Consider the following 18,618-nt stretch of genomic DNA (forward strand, 5'->3'; position numbering starts at 1 on the left):
TCACGTATGAGCAAAAACTCGTGAAAGATTGAGAGAGAGAGAGAGAATGTTTCAGTGTGTACTTGCGCGCCTCTCAATGTTGTTTGCTGTCCTTTTTATAGGAGTGAAAGGACCGTTGAAAATGATGGCAAATAATTTGTCTTGAATATGAATTAATGCCATAATTTCTGTTGTTTCTTGCCAAAACAACTTTGTCTCCCTGAATAACTTCTTTCCAATAATAGATTCTTTCCATTTAATTTGACGTAGACGTTACTCTTTCTGAATTTAGGAAATCCATTATCAGTCTACGTGACTCTGGGAATCTTGGAATCTTGCTATGTTGATTCAGAGCTTCTGATGTTGATCTTTTAGAGTTCTGATGATGTCTTCAGATGACGCTGAGAGCTTCTGGAATTGATATACCGTTGTTCAGAGTCAGAACTTCTAGAGTGTACTCCTTCTTCAGATGCTTCTGATATTCTACTGTTTGTATCTGATATGATTATGTATTTGATAACGCAATCAGATTCCTTTCTTTTGTTTAGAGTCCTGCACACTTAGAAACTTTTCGTTAGAGTGCCATTTTTGGTTTCATCCTTTGTTATCATCAAAATCTTGGAATCTGTTGTAGAACAATTTTTGTTCTTACAATATAGAGTGGTAAGAAACCACATATGTCTTACATGAAGATTTGGGGTTGCGAAGTTTATATGAAACGACAAATTTCAACTAAGCTTGAGCCCAAATCAGACAAATGCTTATTTGTGGGGTATCCTAAAGAAACAAGAGGCTATTGCTTCTACAATCCTTCTGAGGGCAAAGTGTTTGTCGCTCGAACTGGAGTTTTCCTAGAAAAGGATTTTATTTCCAAAGGAATCAGTGGGAGGAAAGTAGAGCTTGAAGAAATTCAAGAATCACAAAGCATTGATACACCTATTGAAATTCTAGTGTAGTCAGAATTCAGATGTTCTACACCAAGTTATGACATCTGATCTAACATTGGAACTAATACAGCAAGATAGTTATTAACCACTGTACTAATATGCACACGTTCACAGATGTCACGACATCTCTTTCTATGTCACCCTAGAATGGATGAACACCTGGTTCTGTGCATCAGTGAGAAAGACTCAACAGAGATCAGTCCTAGCACTCACTTCTGTTGTTTTCTTCCACAGTTATCAGCATGATGTCTTACTGTTGATTTTGGACATCATCTGTTACCTTGTTCCTGTGTGTTTGTCTTTTACTTGTATTTCCTAAATTAAAGGTTGAAGACGTTAATCTAATTTCCACTTATTAGATTGCTAACAACTAGGCTATTTGTTAGGTTCATTAATTGTAGGTTAGTAGTTGGTTTCTTGGATTTTAGCTCAGCTGTTGAATCCCTGAAGAATAGCCTGAGAAAAATACCTAAACAGAAAAACCAATCATCCTACATTTTAGCACATGTTGTTGATAATGAATGTCACAACATTCAGTTCGACAGTCAGAACATATGTTGATTCAGTTATGTTCCTGGAACCATGTTGTGCTAAGTTTGCAGTACTGTAAAAGACCAACTAGTCTCTACTTCAGTATCAGCTGTCAACACATCCAGTTTAATAGTTTCACACTGATCCTTCGGCCAGGTCTTTTATCCTGGAAGAGAACAGACTTAAATAAATGCTGAACTGAACCTAACCTGCTTATTGTTCAGTATACACTGTCACTGATGAATGTTACAACATTCTGATTGACATTCAAACAGAAGGCTATATACCAGGTCTGTTATCATCTTGATAAGCTGACTGGAATACCAGCTGAGGTATGACAGTAACAAAAACACATGCAGAAGGAAAACAAACACAGGAAATTGTTAACCCAGTTCAGTCCAACATGACCTACATCTGGGGGCTACCAAGCCAGGAAGAAGATCCACTATTAGCAGTATTAATTCAGAGTTAAACTCACCTGTTTACAACTCTTCACTTAATCCCTACCCAATGCAATCTATACCTAGGAACTCCTAGATAGAAACCTCCAGTTTCCATTCCTATCACTACAAATACAATGTAATGTTAACACACCTTGAACTTGCTTCACAGCTTCATTCAAGAACAAAATAACTCTTGCCTACAGGCTTTGAGTTACAAAAACTCTCAGCTTTTACCACTGAGAAACATATGGTAACCTTCCCACAAGTTGGGAGGTTTACCTCACACACACCCTTAAATTTTCATTCTAAGAGGCTTACAAATACTAGGTTACAATGTGCTATTTATAACCTAATCACCCAACTGGATTTGGGCCTTCAGAAATCGCAGCAGACTTGTTCTTTGCTGTTACAACTTCAGCAGAAAAATTCTGCTACAAACAAGGTCTTCAATCCTAGAATCTCTCCATATATATCTCCATATTTTGAGCCTATATATCTTCTGATTGAGTCTTCAAGGCCTCCACATGGGAGTTAGGATATTCACCAAATATCCTTACTAATCCCAGAATAAATACTGAATTAATTAATTCAGTTTTCTACGCATGTACGATGTCACAGGCATGATGTCGTGACATCGTACATGACATGTTGGTCCAGATGTTGAACTTCTTCAACCCAACATATTAAAACAACAGAGATGATTATATTATTTGTTTTACAAAATTAATGCCAATCCTAAGGAATTAACAATCTCCCCCTTTGGCAAATTTTAGCCAAAACAAATAAACAATACACTGGACAAAACATCCCAATTTGGGAATGCTCTTCATCTCTGTCATTGGCTCCACCACCACAAACACCAAAGTTGGTGTACATGGGGAAGAAGAGGTACACGGATCAGTTGTACCAGAACCTTTCCCCTCAACCGGAGAGCTTCCGGAAGAATATGTAATACTGAGTACATAGATAATGTAACTCAGATCACAAGACACAACTGTCCTCTTAACTCAGATCACAAGACACAAGTGATGTACCCAGTTGGTGGATTTTGTGCTTGACACCAACTCCAACTTCTATTTGCTACCACAGTTAGCTTGCTTCTGGTACATTCTCAACCCCAGGATTGTATTTCTCTCCCCCTTTTTAGCTAAACATTTGTAAAGGCACCCTTCACAAAACCAGATCCGGGCGCAGCTTGCCTAAACCTTAACATACCCCATGATTCTGAGGGAATGGAGTGTTTCTCTTGTGAGAAGAAGAGGGCTATTACATCCTTTAAATAGTCCAGCCCGTGCTTAGGACTTAATGGTAGGGATTAATGCTTGGTCAAGATTCATTCATGTTTGCTGAGAAACAGTCAGGGAATCACCAACAAAATCTCAGACTATCTTTGAATACCTTTTATAGCTCTTGACTGTTTCTTTTTCAAAACAGCAGTTCCAGTGCATGGAGACTATTCCATATATGCAGTCAGACACGTTGCACGCGATGTCTTAACATTACACGCGACTTTTTCCTGCATTCTGCCAGTATTCAACATTTCCCAAGGTTCCTGTCATACCTCCAGTAGAGACTTGACATCTGGCACTGCTACAGTCAAATTCCCACACTTCAGCAGATGGTTACTCCCCCTGTACCACACAGCTGTAGCCATCAGGCTTATTCTGATTTATCAGAATTTGACACATCACCTTCATAATTCCTACTGATTTTAAGATTCAGAAGGAATTAGCAGCATTGTCCAGGGCAATGTCATGACATCCGGTCAGACATTCTTCTGCTCACTCAGCCTTGACATACATCACAGCATCCTGATAACTGACAAGGTGCCATACCTAGTTATCTGAGTACACAAAGACCACAAGCTTGATAATTACTTGCAGCTTCAAAGACAGAACTCCCCCTGTCATGGACACCCTACTCTCCTCTTGACACTTGGAGGTCACACATGAGCATATCCAACACCCCAAAGTTGGACCTTCACATACTTCCTGATTCAAAGAGAATCCAGACCACTTGATGAATGGAAAACATAAGACGCATCTTCATGTCTTCAAGAGCACACCCTCTGTTCAACCCTCTTAGCTGAACACATTCACACTCTGTGTCAATCTCTCTTCTAATCAGAATAGAAGACCACTTCACAAGATGTTCTGACATCAGCTGGGACATTCTTCACAACATAACAAGGACCACCAACTGAGAGTCTTCAAATATTGCTGAGTCACCAGCTTGATCAAGTAGGACCCAGACATAAATTGGGACATATACATTTTCATCCCATTACAAGAGATACTCTTCCATAGATAGCTCAGAACTCCTACCACAAGCTCCAAGAGATGAATAGAAAACACCTCCTTTAGTCTTCAACTTACTACTTTTCTGCTCAAAAGTAATTTGTCTCAGACTTTCCTCAAGAATAATCAGCTGCCATATGTGGATTATCTTGATTCTTCGAACTCACTTCTGAGATAGACCAAATGCCACTGGTTGATTACCTCCTTCATGAGTCCTCATTTGAAAAAGTCAAATGCTGCTTTTTGACCTCCCCAAGTTTATCAGACTTCTCCCAAAGATATCCTGATCTTCCAAGTGAGATTTGAACTTCAAGTTACATGTTAAACAAAGCTTAGGGTCTCTAAGACATGAACATGTAACATCTTCTCCACCCAGCAACTCCTAAGAACTGCAATGAGAACGATCCTTTTGAAGTACCCAATCTACAACTCTGTAGACCCTTCTATCTTAAGTTGATGTGCCACTTCACCAACTAAGAATCTGATGTTAAACCAAATGTCACAACATTGTGTTTAGACATCTAGTTGTTGAATTCAGCTCCTTCTTCTGCCACTTGAAAGAACTTCCTCCCTTCACAGAACAAGAGTTCAATGTTCTCATAGACTTGATTGAGGAACCAAGTTTGAGTAAACAACCTCCATCCTGCAGGTTTGCAGTTAAGTCATCCAAGCTCACACCTTGATGAATTACTGCTTCTTCTCCAAAGACATCAGACACTCTGATGCATGAGTCTTCAGAAGGACCGGTTAGAAACTAACCCTTCAGCTATACCAAGGATTCCACTTCCTAAAGCAAGGTTGTTTCCATGATGTTAAGAAAGCTGCCCCTTGTTCTTAACTTCATAGTGTGCATTAGCCAATGCACTTCCTTACCTAGATCAGGAATAAGCTGATCCAAGTAACCACCATCAAGACTATGATGTCTTCTTCTTCTTGTACATACCAAGGCTGAACATGTTTCTTGCCGGGAAACCTTTTCAGAGATCATATGCTTTTGCTGCCACCAAAGCGATAGACCATAAGCCAATGTATTATCCTTCCTGTGATTCTGCACAGGTTCTTGAAGAAGAGATGTTCCAACATCTTTAAGAACATCAGATATCTTGAGCTCCAAGGATAATCAATTAAATACTTGTACTTGGCACAAGCTGACATTGATTTTAAATCCTTTCCCAATATTCCTTTCAGATACTTCCACCATAAGACTACTTTGAACATACTCTTCTAGTGTCAACATCTTCTGCATGCAAGCACTTCAACGGTTTTGAAAACCTTCTCAGATTAAATTCACTCTTAGGAATGAGAGAGATGAATTCTTCCTTGCAAGTGTGTCACACAACCACCAGAACCCATGTGACACAGGTCAACAGCCAACCAGACTTTAGGCTGACCAAATGTGAGGAGGTTAACCAAAACTCCCCCTCAAATTAACAATCATGGAAACTTCACACCAATCTCCATGCATTGTACAGATATATCTCAACATGACATACACCATCCCTACCAGTGGCACCTAACTCTATGAGTTGTACCTAGACTTACTCCAATCATGCCAATCAGACTTCAGCTGACCATGAGTACTAGTGAAAGACAACAACACTAGTTCATAGTAGATATGCATTGCCAGAGCATACTACCTCAACCAACCTCTGAATCTTCATATTCTCACTCCTTGAAAGAACTGTCACTTCTGATCGTGGTGTTTGAATAACAAGATTCATGGTCCCAATCCTCTTGAATGGAATAGCAGTCAGGTTGCCCTATTATTGACTTCTATCATCCAGGGGACATGTCTTCTGGTACACTATAGTACTTCAGAAACCAACTGCCCAACCCTGACCAATCTACAGGGATAAGGCACACAGCGGGGATTGCACCGTGTCACTTTTCAACCAGCTCCACTTCTAGGGATCCAACTTCTAAAAGTGACCTTCTTGAGCATACACACAGTTGACCCTGTCCTAGTCAACTTAGCTCACACAGATGTCTCCTCTTCCAGGTCAGGAGTAGGTTTCAAACCAAGGTATTCCTTTGTTTGACTCCTAAAACCATCTGCTCTTCAACCAGTAGCTGCATACTTGTTGAACAACATGTTCTAACATCACATAGAACATCAGTTTAACCTCCTTGAAGCAGGCCCTCCTTGAAAGTCTTCAAGGTTTTCATATCCACTGACCAGGAGAGTACAAGAATCAGTGATCAAGTGATTCTTACCACGAAGAGTGGACTTGATGAGACTCAAGTATCTTTGATATCTTCACTCGAGTATGATGGAATCTTGAATTCAGCATTCTTTCATCCACTTGAGGGAAAACTACATCAGAGTTTGAGTTTTGCCAGGTATTATGCAGCGGAAATCATAATACAACTCAACCTAAGAACACCCTTTTCACCAGATCACCCTCCAAGTCCATACCAAGTTTGAATGTGATTCAATACTGGCACAGATGTCCCATCCAAAGGCCAATTGCCAACCTCCAGATACAGGTACACATCAGTCCTGTCATGAACAGTCCATCCACCTACTTCAAGGGACCATTCAGGGAAATTACAGAACCTTCCACTGGTTCCAACATAACTTCTTGCAATATACCAGAAAGTATCACCCATGGATCTCATCCAGAAGCAGAACAGGATGCCTACTCTGATACCAATTGAAATTCTGGTGTAGTCAGAATTCAGATGTTCTACACCAAGTTATGACATCTGATCTAACATTGGAACTAATACAGCAAGATAGTTATTAACCACTGTACTAATATGCACACGTTCACAGATGTCACGACATCTCTTTCTATGTCACCCTAGAATGGATGAACACCTGGTTCTGTGCATCAGTGAGAAAGACTCAACAGAGATCAGTCCTAGCACTCACTTTTGTTGTTTTCTTCCACAGTTATCAGCATGATGTCTTACTGTTGATTTTGGACATCATCTGTTACCTTGTTCCTGTGTGTTTGTCTTTTACTTGTATTTCCTGAATTAAAGGTTGAACACGTTAATCTAATTTCCACTTATTAGATTGCTAACAACTAGGCTATTTGTTAGGTTCATTAATTGTAGGTTAGTAGTTGGTTTCTTGGATTTTAGCTCAGCTGTTGAATCCCTGAAGAATAGCCTGAGAAAAATACCTAAACAGAAAAACCAATCATCCTACATTTTAGCACATGCTGTTGAGAATGAATGTCACAACATTCAGTTCGACAGTCAGAACATATGTTGATTCAGTTATGTTCCTGGAACCATGTTGTGCTAAGTTTGCAGTACTGTAAAAGACCAACTAGTCTCTACTTCAGTATCAGCTGTCAACACATCCAGTTTAACAGTTTCACACTGATCCTTCGGCCAGGTCTGTTATCCTGGAAGAGAACAAACTTAAATAAATGCTGAACTGAACCTAACCTGCTTATTGTTCAGTATACACTGTCACTGATGAATGTTACAACATTCTGATTGACATTCAAACAGAAGGCTATATACCAGGTCTGTTATCATCTTGATAAGCTGACTGGAATACCAGCTGAGGTATGACAGTAACAAAAACACATGTAGAAGGAAAACTAACACAGGAAATTGTTAACCCAGTTTAATCCAACATGACCTACATCTGGGGGCTACCAAGCCAGGAAGAAGATCCACTATTAGCAGTATTAATTCAGAGTTAAACTCACCCGTTTACAACTCTTCACTTAATCCCTACCCAATGCAATCTATACCTAGGAACTCCTAGATAGAAACCTCCAGTTTCCATTCCTATCACTACAAATACAATGTAATGTTAACACACCTTGAACTTGCTTCACAACTTCATTCAAGAACAAAATCACTCTTGCCTACAGGCTTTGAGTTACAAAAACTCTCAGCTTTTACCACTGAGAAACATATGGTAACCTTCCCACAAGTTGGGAGGTTTACCTCACACACACCCTTAAATTTTCATTCTAAGAGGCTTACAAATACTAGGTTACAATATGCTATTTATAACCTAATCACCCAACTGGATTTGGACCTTCAAAAATCGCAGCAGACTTGTTCTTTGCTGTTACAACTTCAGCAGAAAAATTCTGCTACAAACAAGGTCTTCAATCCTAGAATCTCTCCATATATATCTCCATATTTTGAGCCTATATATCTTCTGATTGAGTCTTCAAGACCTCCACATGGGAGTTAGGATATTCACCAAATATCCTTACTAATCCCAGAATAAATACTGAATTAATTAACTCAGTTTTCTACACATGTACGATGTCACAGGCATGATGTCGTGACATCGTACATGACATGTTGGTCCAGATGTTGAACTTCTTCAACCCAACATATTAAAACAACAGAGATGATTATATTATTTGTTTTACAAAATTAATGCCAATCCTAAGGAATTAACACCTATGGAGGAATTAGAGCAGGAAACACAAGTAGTTGTGGAAGAGCAACCTTCTCAAGTAGAACAAGACCAGCGTAGGTCAAGCAGGATACGTCACTAACCTGAGAGATATGGATATCTCATAACTGATCAAGGTGATGTATTACTCATGGATCAAGATGAGCTTGTGACCTTCTAAGAGGCCATAACTGGTCCCGAGTCTGAGAATTGGCTAGAAGCCATGAAATCTGAAATGGATTCCATGTACACAAACCAAGTTTGGACCTTGGTAGAGCCTCCTGTAGAAGTTAACCCTATAGGATGCAAGTGGGTCTTCAAAAAGAAGACTGACATGGATGGTAAGGTACATACCTATAAGGCAAGACTGGTTGCAAAAGGATATAAACAAATTCATGGGGTTGACTATGATGAAACCTTTTCACCAATTGCAATGCTTAAATCTGTTCGGATTTTACTTGCTATCACTGCATATCATGATTATGAAATATGGCAGATGGATGTCAAAACTGCTTTCCTTAATGGGAATATTCTTGAGGACGTGTACATGACATAGCCTGAAGGTTTTGACATACCAGAAGAAGCCCAAAAGATATGTAAGTTACAAAGATCAGTCTATGGATTGAAGCAAGCTTCCAAAAGCTGGAATCTTTGTTTTGATGAAACGGTAAAACAATATGGATTCATCAAGAACGAAGATGAGCCTTGTGTCTACAAGAAGGTTAGTGGGAGCATGTTATGTACTCGACCAGATGTCTCGTATGCTTTAAGTGCAACGAGTAGGTACCAATCTGATCCTGGTAATGCTCATTGGGTAGCTGTCAAGAATATCCTTAAGTATTTGAGAAGGACTAAGGACTCATTCTTGATATATGGAGGTCAATAAGAGCTGGCTGTAATTGGATACACCGATGCTAGCTTCCAGACAGATAAGGATGACTTTAGACCGCAATCTTGTTATGTGTTTTGCTTAAACGGTGACGCTGTGAGCTGGAAAAGTTCAAAGCAAGATACAGTTGCTGATTCTACAATCGAGGCCAAGTATATTGTTGCCTAAAGTGCAGCAAAGGAAGTTGTTTGGATCAAAAAGTTCATTAGTGAACTTGGCATAGTTCCTAGCATTGTGGATCCCATTGGTCTCTATTGTGATAACAATGGTGCTACCGCACAAGCTAAGGAGCCTAGATCTCACCAACGATCCAAACACATACTTAGGCGTTATAACCTCATTCGAGAGATAATAGATAGAGGACATGTGAAAATATGCAGAGTACATACACTTGACAATATTGTTGACCCACTGACAAAGCCTCTTGCGCAGCAGAAGCATGATGGCCATACTAGATCTATGGGCATTAGGGGTATTCCTGATTGGCTCTAGTGCTAGTGGGAGATTGTTGGTGTAAGCCCTAGAGGCCAATACTTTTGGTACTTGTATCGAATTGTTTATTAATAATAAAAGGCTTTTTCTTTATTATGTTTGTTTAATGAAGTCCCTAGAATAGCTAGTCCGTTTAATGTATCGAGTATGACTTAATCATGAGATCACATTAAACATAAGGACAATATTCTTAAAGTATCCATAGTCGAGTTTTATTGTGAAGTGGGATAACATTAAAGCATGAAGACTATCATGTTTATAGATTGATGATCACATCTCATGGATCATGGATAAGGAGTTATCAAGTCTTAAACATAGGTATGAATATTAAGAGTAATATTTATACTGGATTGACCCGCTATGAGAATACTATATAGAATGTTATGCAAAGTGTCATAAGTTATTCTCATGGTGATAATGGTGTATACCACCCTTCGACCTAAAACCACTATGGACCCTAGATGTAGAGTCGAGTGCCTTATTGCTGATCAAACGTTGTCCATAACTGGATGACCATAAAGACAGTTTATGGGTACTCCACGAAGCATGCTAAGGGACAGGAGTGACCTAGATGGAATTTGCCCATCCTGCGTAACAGGATAAATGTCTATGGACCCAATATTGAACTGGACAAGGATGACATGGTCTATGCCTTGTGTTCAATATAGACATAAGGGCAAAAGAGTAATTGTACACATAAGTATTATTACAGAAGGATTTGTCAGATCACATGACATTTTCGTGTTTTGGGTAGCAGTGATGTGTTGCTAGATACCGCTCACTGTTTATTATGTTAAATATGTGTTTTAATATAATTGTCAATGCCGCGAAAACCTACAGGTCACACACAAAGGACGGATTGATGAGAGATAGAGTAACTAAGGAATACCGTAATGTACGGTTCCCTTAAGTGAATTGTAGTACATCGTAAGGTACGGTGTACTTAAGTAGAATACGAAATGTGGTAAGGTACCACGCGCTTAAGTGATTTTGGCATATTATAAGATATGGGCCATATACACTTGAGTGAGATTTTTAGCTTACAGGCCACACAAGTGGTTCTATAAATAGAACCCTTGAGTAGAAGCATTAGTGCCATTGCAATTTCGTTTTTTTCTCTCTCTCTCTCTCTCACTCAAAGACTTCATTCGTAGCAGCTAGCACTGAGATTGAAGGAATCCGTTCGTGTGGACTGAGTAGAGGCGTTGTCATTGTTCAACGTTCGTGATCGCTCCGTAGATCTGCATCAAAGGTTACAATCGCCACAAGAGGTAACGATTCTATCACTGATCATGTCCATTCGTAAGGATCATTAAAGGAGAAATTTAAAATTCTGCTGCATTTTGGATCGCCCTTCTCCTTCAGACATCATCCCCTTCTTGACTTTGGAGAAGTTCTTCTTGGGCCTTCTGTCCTTCTTTATCTTGGGACAGTCATTCTTGTAATGGCCTGGCTCCTTGCACTCAAAACAGATAACTTCTTTTCCAGAAGTTTGCTTCTGTTGACCAGATGAGGATTCAAAGCGGCCTGCAGACCTTCTGAATCCTTTGAATTTCCCTTGACCACTTTGCATGTGTTTCCAGAGTATGTTAACTCTCCTTGAGATTAGAGATAAATCATCATATTCTTCTAAGTTTTTGTTAGATCCTTCTGATTCTTCCTCATCTTGATATGCTATAGTCTTCTCAGGCTAATATTTTAGAGCTACAGATTTACCTCTCTTCTGAGGTTCATCTATTTCTAGCTTAATCTCATGACTTCTTAAAAAACTAATGAGTTCTTAAAGACTGATGTTGTTGAGATCCTTAGCCATCTTTAATGCAGTTACCATAAGTCTCCATTTTTTGGGAAGACTTCAAATAATTTTCTTGACATGACCAGCTGTAAGATTCCCTATGTCCAGAACCTTAAGTCCTGTAACAAGGATCTGAAACCTTGAGAACATGGTTTCAACGTTTTCATCATCTTCCATTTTGAAAGCCTTATATTTCTGGATTAAGGCCAAGGCCTTTGTTTCCTTTACTTGAGCGTTTCCCTCACAAGTCATTCTAAGAGAGTTAAAAATGAATTTGGCAGAATCTCTATTTGTTATCTTCTTATACTTCATATAAGAGATAGCATTGAGCAAAATGGTTATGGCCTTATGATGATTTTTGAAGTCTATCTTTTGTTGATCAGACATAGCACTTCTTGCTAAAATATTTCCTTCAGCATTCACTGGATGAACATAACCATCAACTACAAGATCCCAGAGATCAACATCGTAACCAAGAAAGAAACTTTCTATTCTGTCTTTCCAGTAGTAAAATTTGTAACCATAAAAAATAAGTGGTTTATCACTATAATGATCTCTATCATTATTGTTAACAATGTTATCAGCATTAGCAACAACCATTGTTTCTCACACAACTGGATCGGTACTGAACATTGTGAGGTGTTGATAAAAACTTTTTATCACAATCAGAACCGGAGCTCTGATGCCAATTGAAGGTGTGAAAAACACAAGAAAGGGGGGGGGGGGGGGGGGGTTGTATTGGGTTTTACAAGAAAAAGCGTTTTCCAAAACAAAAACACCACTAACAAGTTAAATAATGAAGAGATAAAAACACAATGATTTTTATCTTGGTTCGCTTGAAACTCAAAGCTAATCCATTCCATCCACCAAGGTGATTTGCCTTATACACAAGGACTTAATCCACTATAATCAACAGATTACAATAAACACAAAGAATACCTTTCTTTGTCTTTTCAAGGATCGAACTAAACCTTAGCCTCCTCAAGGATTCACAAAGAACAACTTTCTTTGTCTTCTAAAGGATAACCTCCTTAAGGAATCAAACAAATAGTTTGAATAAACATTTATGTGATACAAGATGCTTCTTCAAAAGAAGATTTACACAAATGAATAATAAATACTTAAAGAACATTGTATACAAAAGATGATATCTTTTCACTAAGAAAAACTAGCTTGTCAAAATACTTGTGTAGATTAGCAAATTCATCAAGTCTCCAATGCATGCTTATACAGTGTAAGCATGTGACAGTTGGAGGGAGAAATGGGGAAAGCTCCTTGAGAGGCTGTCTACTGTTGGATGAGAAAGGAATAATACCCCGTACTGTCCTTTCGCCCACATATTCAGTGACAGGTGTGATGAATAGTACAGTCCTTGTCCACGAAATCAGGTAGTGGAAAGGTTGTTCGATTTGTACTATGCACTATTTAATCACGTTCCCATTTGAATTAATCTTCAGATCCATTGGCTTTTGATAAAATATGATTGAAGCATGAAGTGAAGAAGTAAAGAGTTGGATTCCGAAACTTCAGAAACTTGAGAACGTTAGTAGTTTGGCTTGAGTTCTTCAGTGTATTTAGAATCTTCAAAGTCTTCAGAATCTTCAGTCGGAACCTTGATAACTTCAATTGCCTGTCTTGAGATCTTCAGAATCTTCATATACATAACACAACTTCAGAAGCTTGCCATTTTTCAAAAGCTTGTTGATCAGAGTCATGTCTAGAAGAAGAAACTGAGAGAACATTGCAAGTACAATATAGAGTCTCCTCAGAAGCTTCTGATGGGTGAGATAACACAGAAGCAGAAAGAACATTGCAGCAACAATATTGACATCTTTCAGAACTTCTAATTGAAACACATAAGTGAATGGAGGATGCAAAGTTCAGATACTGATGATGTTACACATCATATAATCAGAATCAAAACTGTTTGTTAAAGGTACACAATAACAAACCATTATGGTACCAAAATCGTTCTCACACAAATACAACATTGTTATCATCAAAACTCAAGGTATAAATGCAAAACCTAATCTTGTTCTAACATGCTCCACCAGAATATGTATCTGACATGTTTATGACAAGACCATTTAAATTTTTTCTAGTTGACTACAAATTGGAATTCCTTGGTGAGGGGATTGTCTCCCCATCTCCTTAAATATTTCCCAATCAACAAACAATGATTCATCCTCTCCTTGTATAAATGATATGATCTTGTTCCTCATTTTTGAATAATTCACTAGAGGAAAATATTTAGCTAAAAACTTCACAGTCAAATCGTTCTATGTGGCTACTGAATTTGGTTCTAAAGAATTAAGTAAACTCTTAGATTTATCCCTTAGAGAATATGGAAATAGTCTTAGTATAAAAGTATTAGTAGTGGCTCCATGGATCTTAAAGTTACTAGAAACTTCAAGAAATCACTTAAAATGTAAGTATAGATCATCTGTTGTAACACTTTAATGTAAGCCAATAGCTTGCAACATCTGAAACATCATTACCATGAACTCAATCTGAGCTGCAATAGTTTTTGGCCTTATGGTACCAATGTTCATTGCATTTGGATCAAATAAAACATAATGTCTAGTATTTAATGCTTTATCATTGGAAATTCCAATGACATCTTACTGTGCCATGTCTTCTTGTTGTTGTGGTTGTTCTTCAAGATCTTCTTCAAGTTCCACAAATACATGTATAGTAACAGAGGTTCTTATCAGTTGATTAGACATTTGAAATCTTCTTATAAGTCTAAGAACTCTTTATGATATAGGAATTCCTCTATATACTAAAGTTTACAACCTACACATGTAGTAACTCACACACCTTTCGGATCACCCAAAGATAGAAAATGCCAAAAGCTCTAATTTAACTATTACAATACCTGGAAGTGACATTAAAAAATGGACAACTATTTTGTGTGTGCAAGTATATATACTCAAACAGTAGCAAGCGGTTAAGTAAAAATATTGATTCCCCAAAGATTGTGCTAACCTTAATGATTCTCAAACAAAAAATTATGAAAAGATAATGAAATGAGATAACAAAATATTAGATTGTTTCACTTGGTTAGAAACAAATAAATTTCAACTTGGAAGTAAGGTTTTAATGAAGTAAAAGAACATATGGGGAAATGATCAATTTAATAACTTCACCTAATGTATGAATATGATATGTCATAACATATGAGGCCAAAATATGACTTAGTGGTGCATTCCTAAAATGTTAAAATATTTGAATTAAACCACTACCAAAATTATTTCTAAGTAGAATACATGCACATCATTTAAGTGTTATGATTATCCCTTTGGCTTTAGGTCTTTATCCATAAAGTAACTAAAGTGGAAAATATTCATATTTGCAGTTTAATTTATATTTTTCATAAGTTCCATTTATTAGCATATTCTTTAGTCCTAATAAATTATTATATATTCATGTTTCGTACTGGAACCATAGTTGATGTTGATCGGTGATGAATAACCTTGATTCGATGGTACTGATCTCCAATGCGGCGGCTCGCAGTGGATTCAAAATTATAGTGAAAAGTGGAGATTAAAAAAGTGTACCTTGAATATCACGTGTTGACTTTATACATTGGATTATTTTGATTGGGCTTTCATCTGGTTAAGCCTTTGCTTTGGGTCTTTTTCTGGCCCAGAACAGCTTCCCCCAAGGCTTGCCATACATGAAATATTCGAGATATTTTCAAAGTCGTGGTCGGCCCCTTGAGATGGTGTTCGGTCTTAGAGAGAAGTGAAAAAGTTTGGGATCAGTTACAAAAGTAGTGGGAAACAGATGCATTAAATGCTTTCCCATTATTGAGACGTTTCACCATTCCTTCTAAGCATGTGGCTCTGGGTATTTAGTTTAGGGTGTGATTTCCTTACCTAGCGTGATCGAGTACATTTGAGCCAACAATGCTTCTAATGGAATGGTTGCTTTACTACCTTTAGATCTTCCTTTTGTTGGGTAGGAATATGGAGTAGAGAAATGGTCTATAGGGGTGAATAGACCCTTATAAAAATTGACCATTCTTTCAAAAAGTAATATCATAGCTTTTCAAATGCACGAAAGTCTTAAAGTGAAAAATAGAAAGCTTATGCTTGTATTGGAAAGCAATCACGATTACAGATACACAATTTAAAAATACCATAGATCATTCAAGGATAATATAAAAAATGTTTCTAGATATATTGAATTAATAAATTGTAAACTACACAAGATGTGTCCCTTACGAAAACTCAATTATTGCAGGATTATAACACCACTAGTCTGCAAATTTTAATCACCAATAAAACTCAATTAGATTCTAATTCCAACAAAACCTAAAATTACGTAATAAATAGTTGCCAAAAGGAATTAACGATAAACTACAGTACGAAACGGAAAAATTACACATGTAATAACCTATGAAATTTAAATGATATATATATATATATATATATATATATATATATATATATAGAGAGAGAGAGAGAGAGAGAGAGAGAGAGAGAGAGGGAGAGAGAACATTGGGATGTATAGTGGTTTAGTTTTTTTGTCCTCGCAGGAGCCTACTCCACTCTTCAATGGTTTCTAATTTGAAGTTTCTTTCTTCCACTATGTTTTGAAATATATTAAACGAGTTCATATAATCATCGATTCACAATAATGCTAAGAAAATCAAATCTCCTATCTGGTTCTTGACTTGTATAGAACTTGATGTTAAACTCTCTGCAAAATATTTACTCGATTCTCGCTTCTTGAATCTTCCAGCTTCAAAAATATGCTCAGAATCTTTATGTGTGTCAATCACCCATTGATTTCACCTATTTCTTAAGAGATGAATTGTTTGATGATTGAGAAGAACGCAACCTTGTATGTATCCTTCCACACCATCAATATCAAGGTCAACCTGGAGAGAAGAACCTACTTATTTTCACTGAAATTTCTCTTTACCAATGACAACAACCACAATCATGCAAGCTTCCTGAAAATATTTACCAAACCTTCAAGAACGGTTAGTTTCAAGATAATGTATTCCTCAACAATTACAAATCTCTTATGATCAAGACCTGAAATCGAAACTAGAGGTTGAAGATGAGAGAATTTATGTTGCAAGAGTTTTTGAATTTTCGAAATGGAAGGGTTGTTGATTTCACAAAATCAAAATGTACATTATGAAATTGCTTCTTGAAAATAAGGTGACAAAGAGAATTTATATGTGCTGGAGATTTTGCATAAAATAGGTGAAAATGGGTTGTTAGATTCGAGTCAAGACTATTTCATGATTTGAGTCAAATGTACATGTAGAGTGAAACAATATCTCAAAAAGAAAGTGACCCACTTTCATATGATTTGAGTCTTGTTGTAACTCTGATTCAAGTCATGAAAGTTCATGATTTGAGTCATGTATAAATCCTAACTCGAGTAAAGTTGGACATAACCAAACAGGAAAAGGTGAAACAACTTGTGATTCGATTCATGTAGGATGTATGATTCAAATCAAATGAGGTTGTGGCTAACATGAAGTTTGTGATTTTAGTCATGTACAACTTGTGATTCGAGTAACAGAGTTGCATGGTTTGAATAACGTGTAAACTAAGATTCGAGTCACAGACACTAAAATTCCCATGTTCTTCTCTCTTTGATTTGATTCGAGTTATGGATTTTGAGTGACTCGAATCATACACAGAAAATCTCAATTTTTCAAGTTTTTCAAAATAAATTGAGATTTCACTGCTCACATAACTTGAACAAACTACATATGTGGTTCTTGTTCTATTAACTCAAGCAAATGACTAAAAGCATAATGATTACACTCAAATAAAAATAATTGAATTTATGCATACTAAAAATGAATAGATTCAAAACATGATTCAAAGATGTGCATTTATGAAGGAGACTCAATAAGCAATAATAAATGAAACAAAAACAACAAGATAAGAAATAAAACCGCATTGGGGTTCTCCCCATGAATATAGTAGAGACATGAAACTTCAGTCTCCCCCTGTTTGATGCTTGGAAAGCTTTCACTTGGAATTGATTCGAGTTTGAGCCAAAAGCAAATAAATGTTTGTGCTCCTCCTAAAACATTACACACACAACAACATAAAATGCATAAAAACAATTCTAGACTCACAACATTAGAATTTCTCCTCCTTTGACCAGATAAAAAAAAGATAGATGGTAATGTGTCTAAAACACCCAAAAAACACAGCAACAAAGAGAAATATTTTCAGATGAACAAATGGGCTTAAAAAGCTAAGAAGAATATACAACATCAAAGATCGGATATAGAACACGAAGATAGACATGCTATATGCAACAAACATGCAAATAGACATATAAAAACAACTCAATCAAAATAAAATTGAGTGATAAAAAATATCATGAATGGAAGGTTAAATAATGCATGCAAAAGTATATGTATGCTCAAATGCACATAATTAACAACACACATTTAAAAAGAATTTAAATGCAAAGATGAACAATCATAAGTGTCGCTATGTGAAAAATGATACAGAGTAGCCACCAAATTTTATTTATTCCAAGAGGAAAGGGAAAATATCGATAAAACTCTAAAGGTGAAGAAAATGGTCTCGCAACCAAATTTAGGTTTGAAAGTCAGTTATGCAAGGGGAAGATATTAGCACCCCCCACATCCGTCATACTCGACGGGAACCATCTAGGTTGTCTACGTTTGAATGGGTGTCATTATTTAAGGTTTTACTTGCTAAAAGGGGAAAAGAGGTGGTTTTTTATTAGTGTGTTCGCCAAGGATTGGAGGCCTTGTGCCTACGTATCATCATTGTTAGATGGAGAATCAGAGCTCTGTATTTCAGAGTAGAAAATAAATATGTTGGTTGTTTTGACCTAAAAAACGGTTTT

The sequence above is a fragment of the Lathyrus oleraceus genome, chromosome 1, assembly GCF_024323335.1.
Source record: "Lathyrus oleraceus cultivar Zhongwan6 chromosome 1, CAAS_Psat_ZW6_1.0, whole genome shotgun sequence".
Lineage (NCBI taxonomy): Eukaryota > Viridiplantae > Streptophyta > Magnoliopsida > Fabales > Fabaceae > Lathyrus > Lathyrus oleraceus.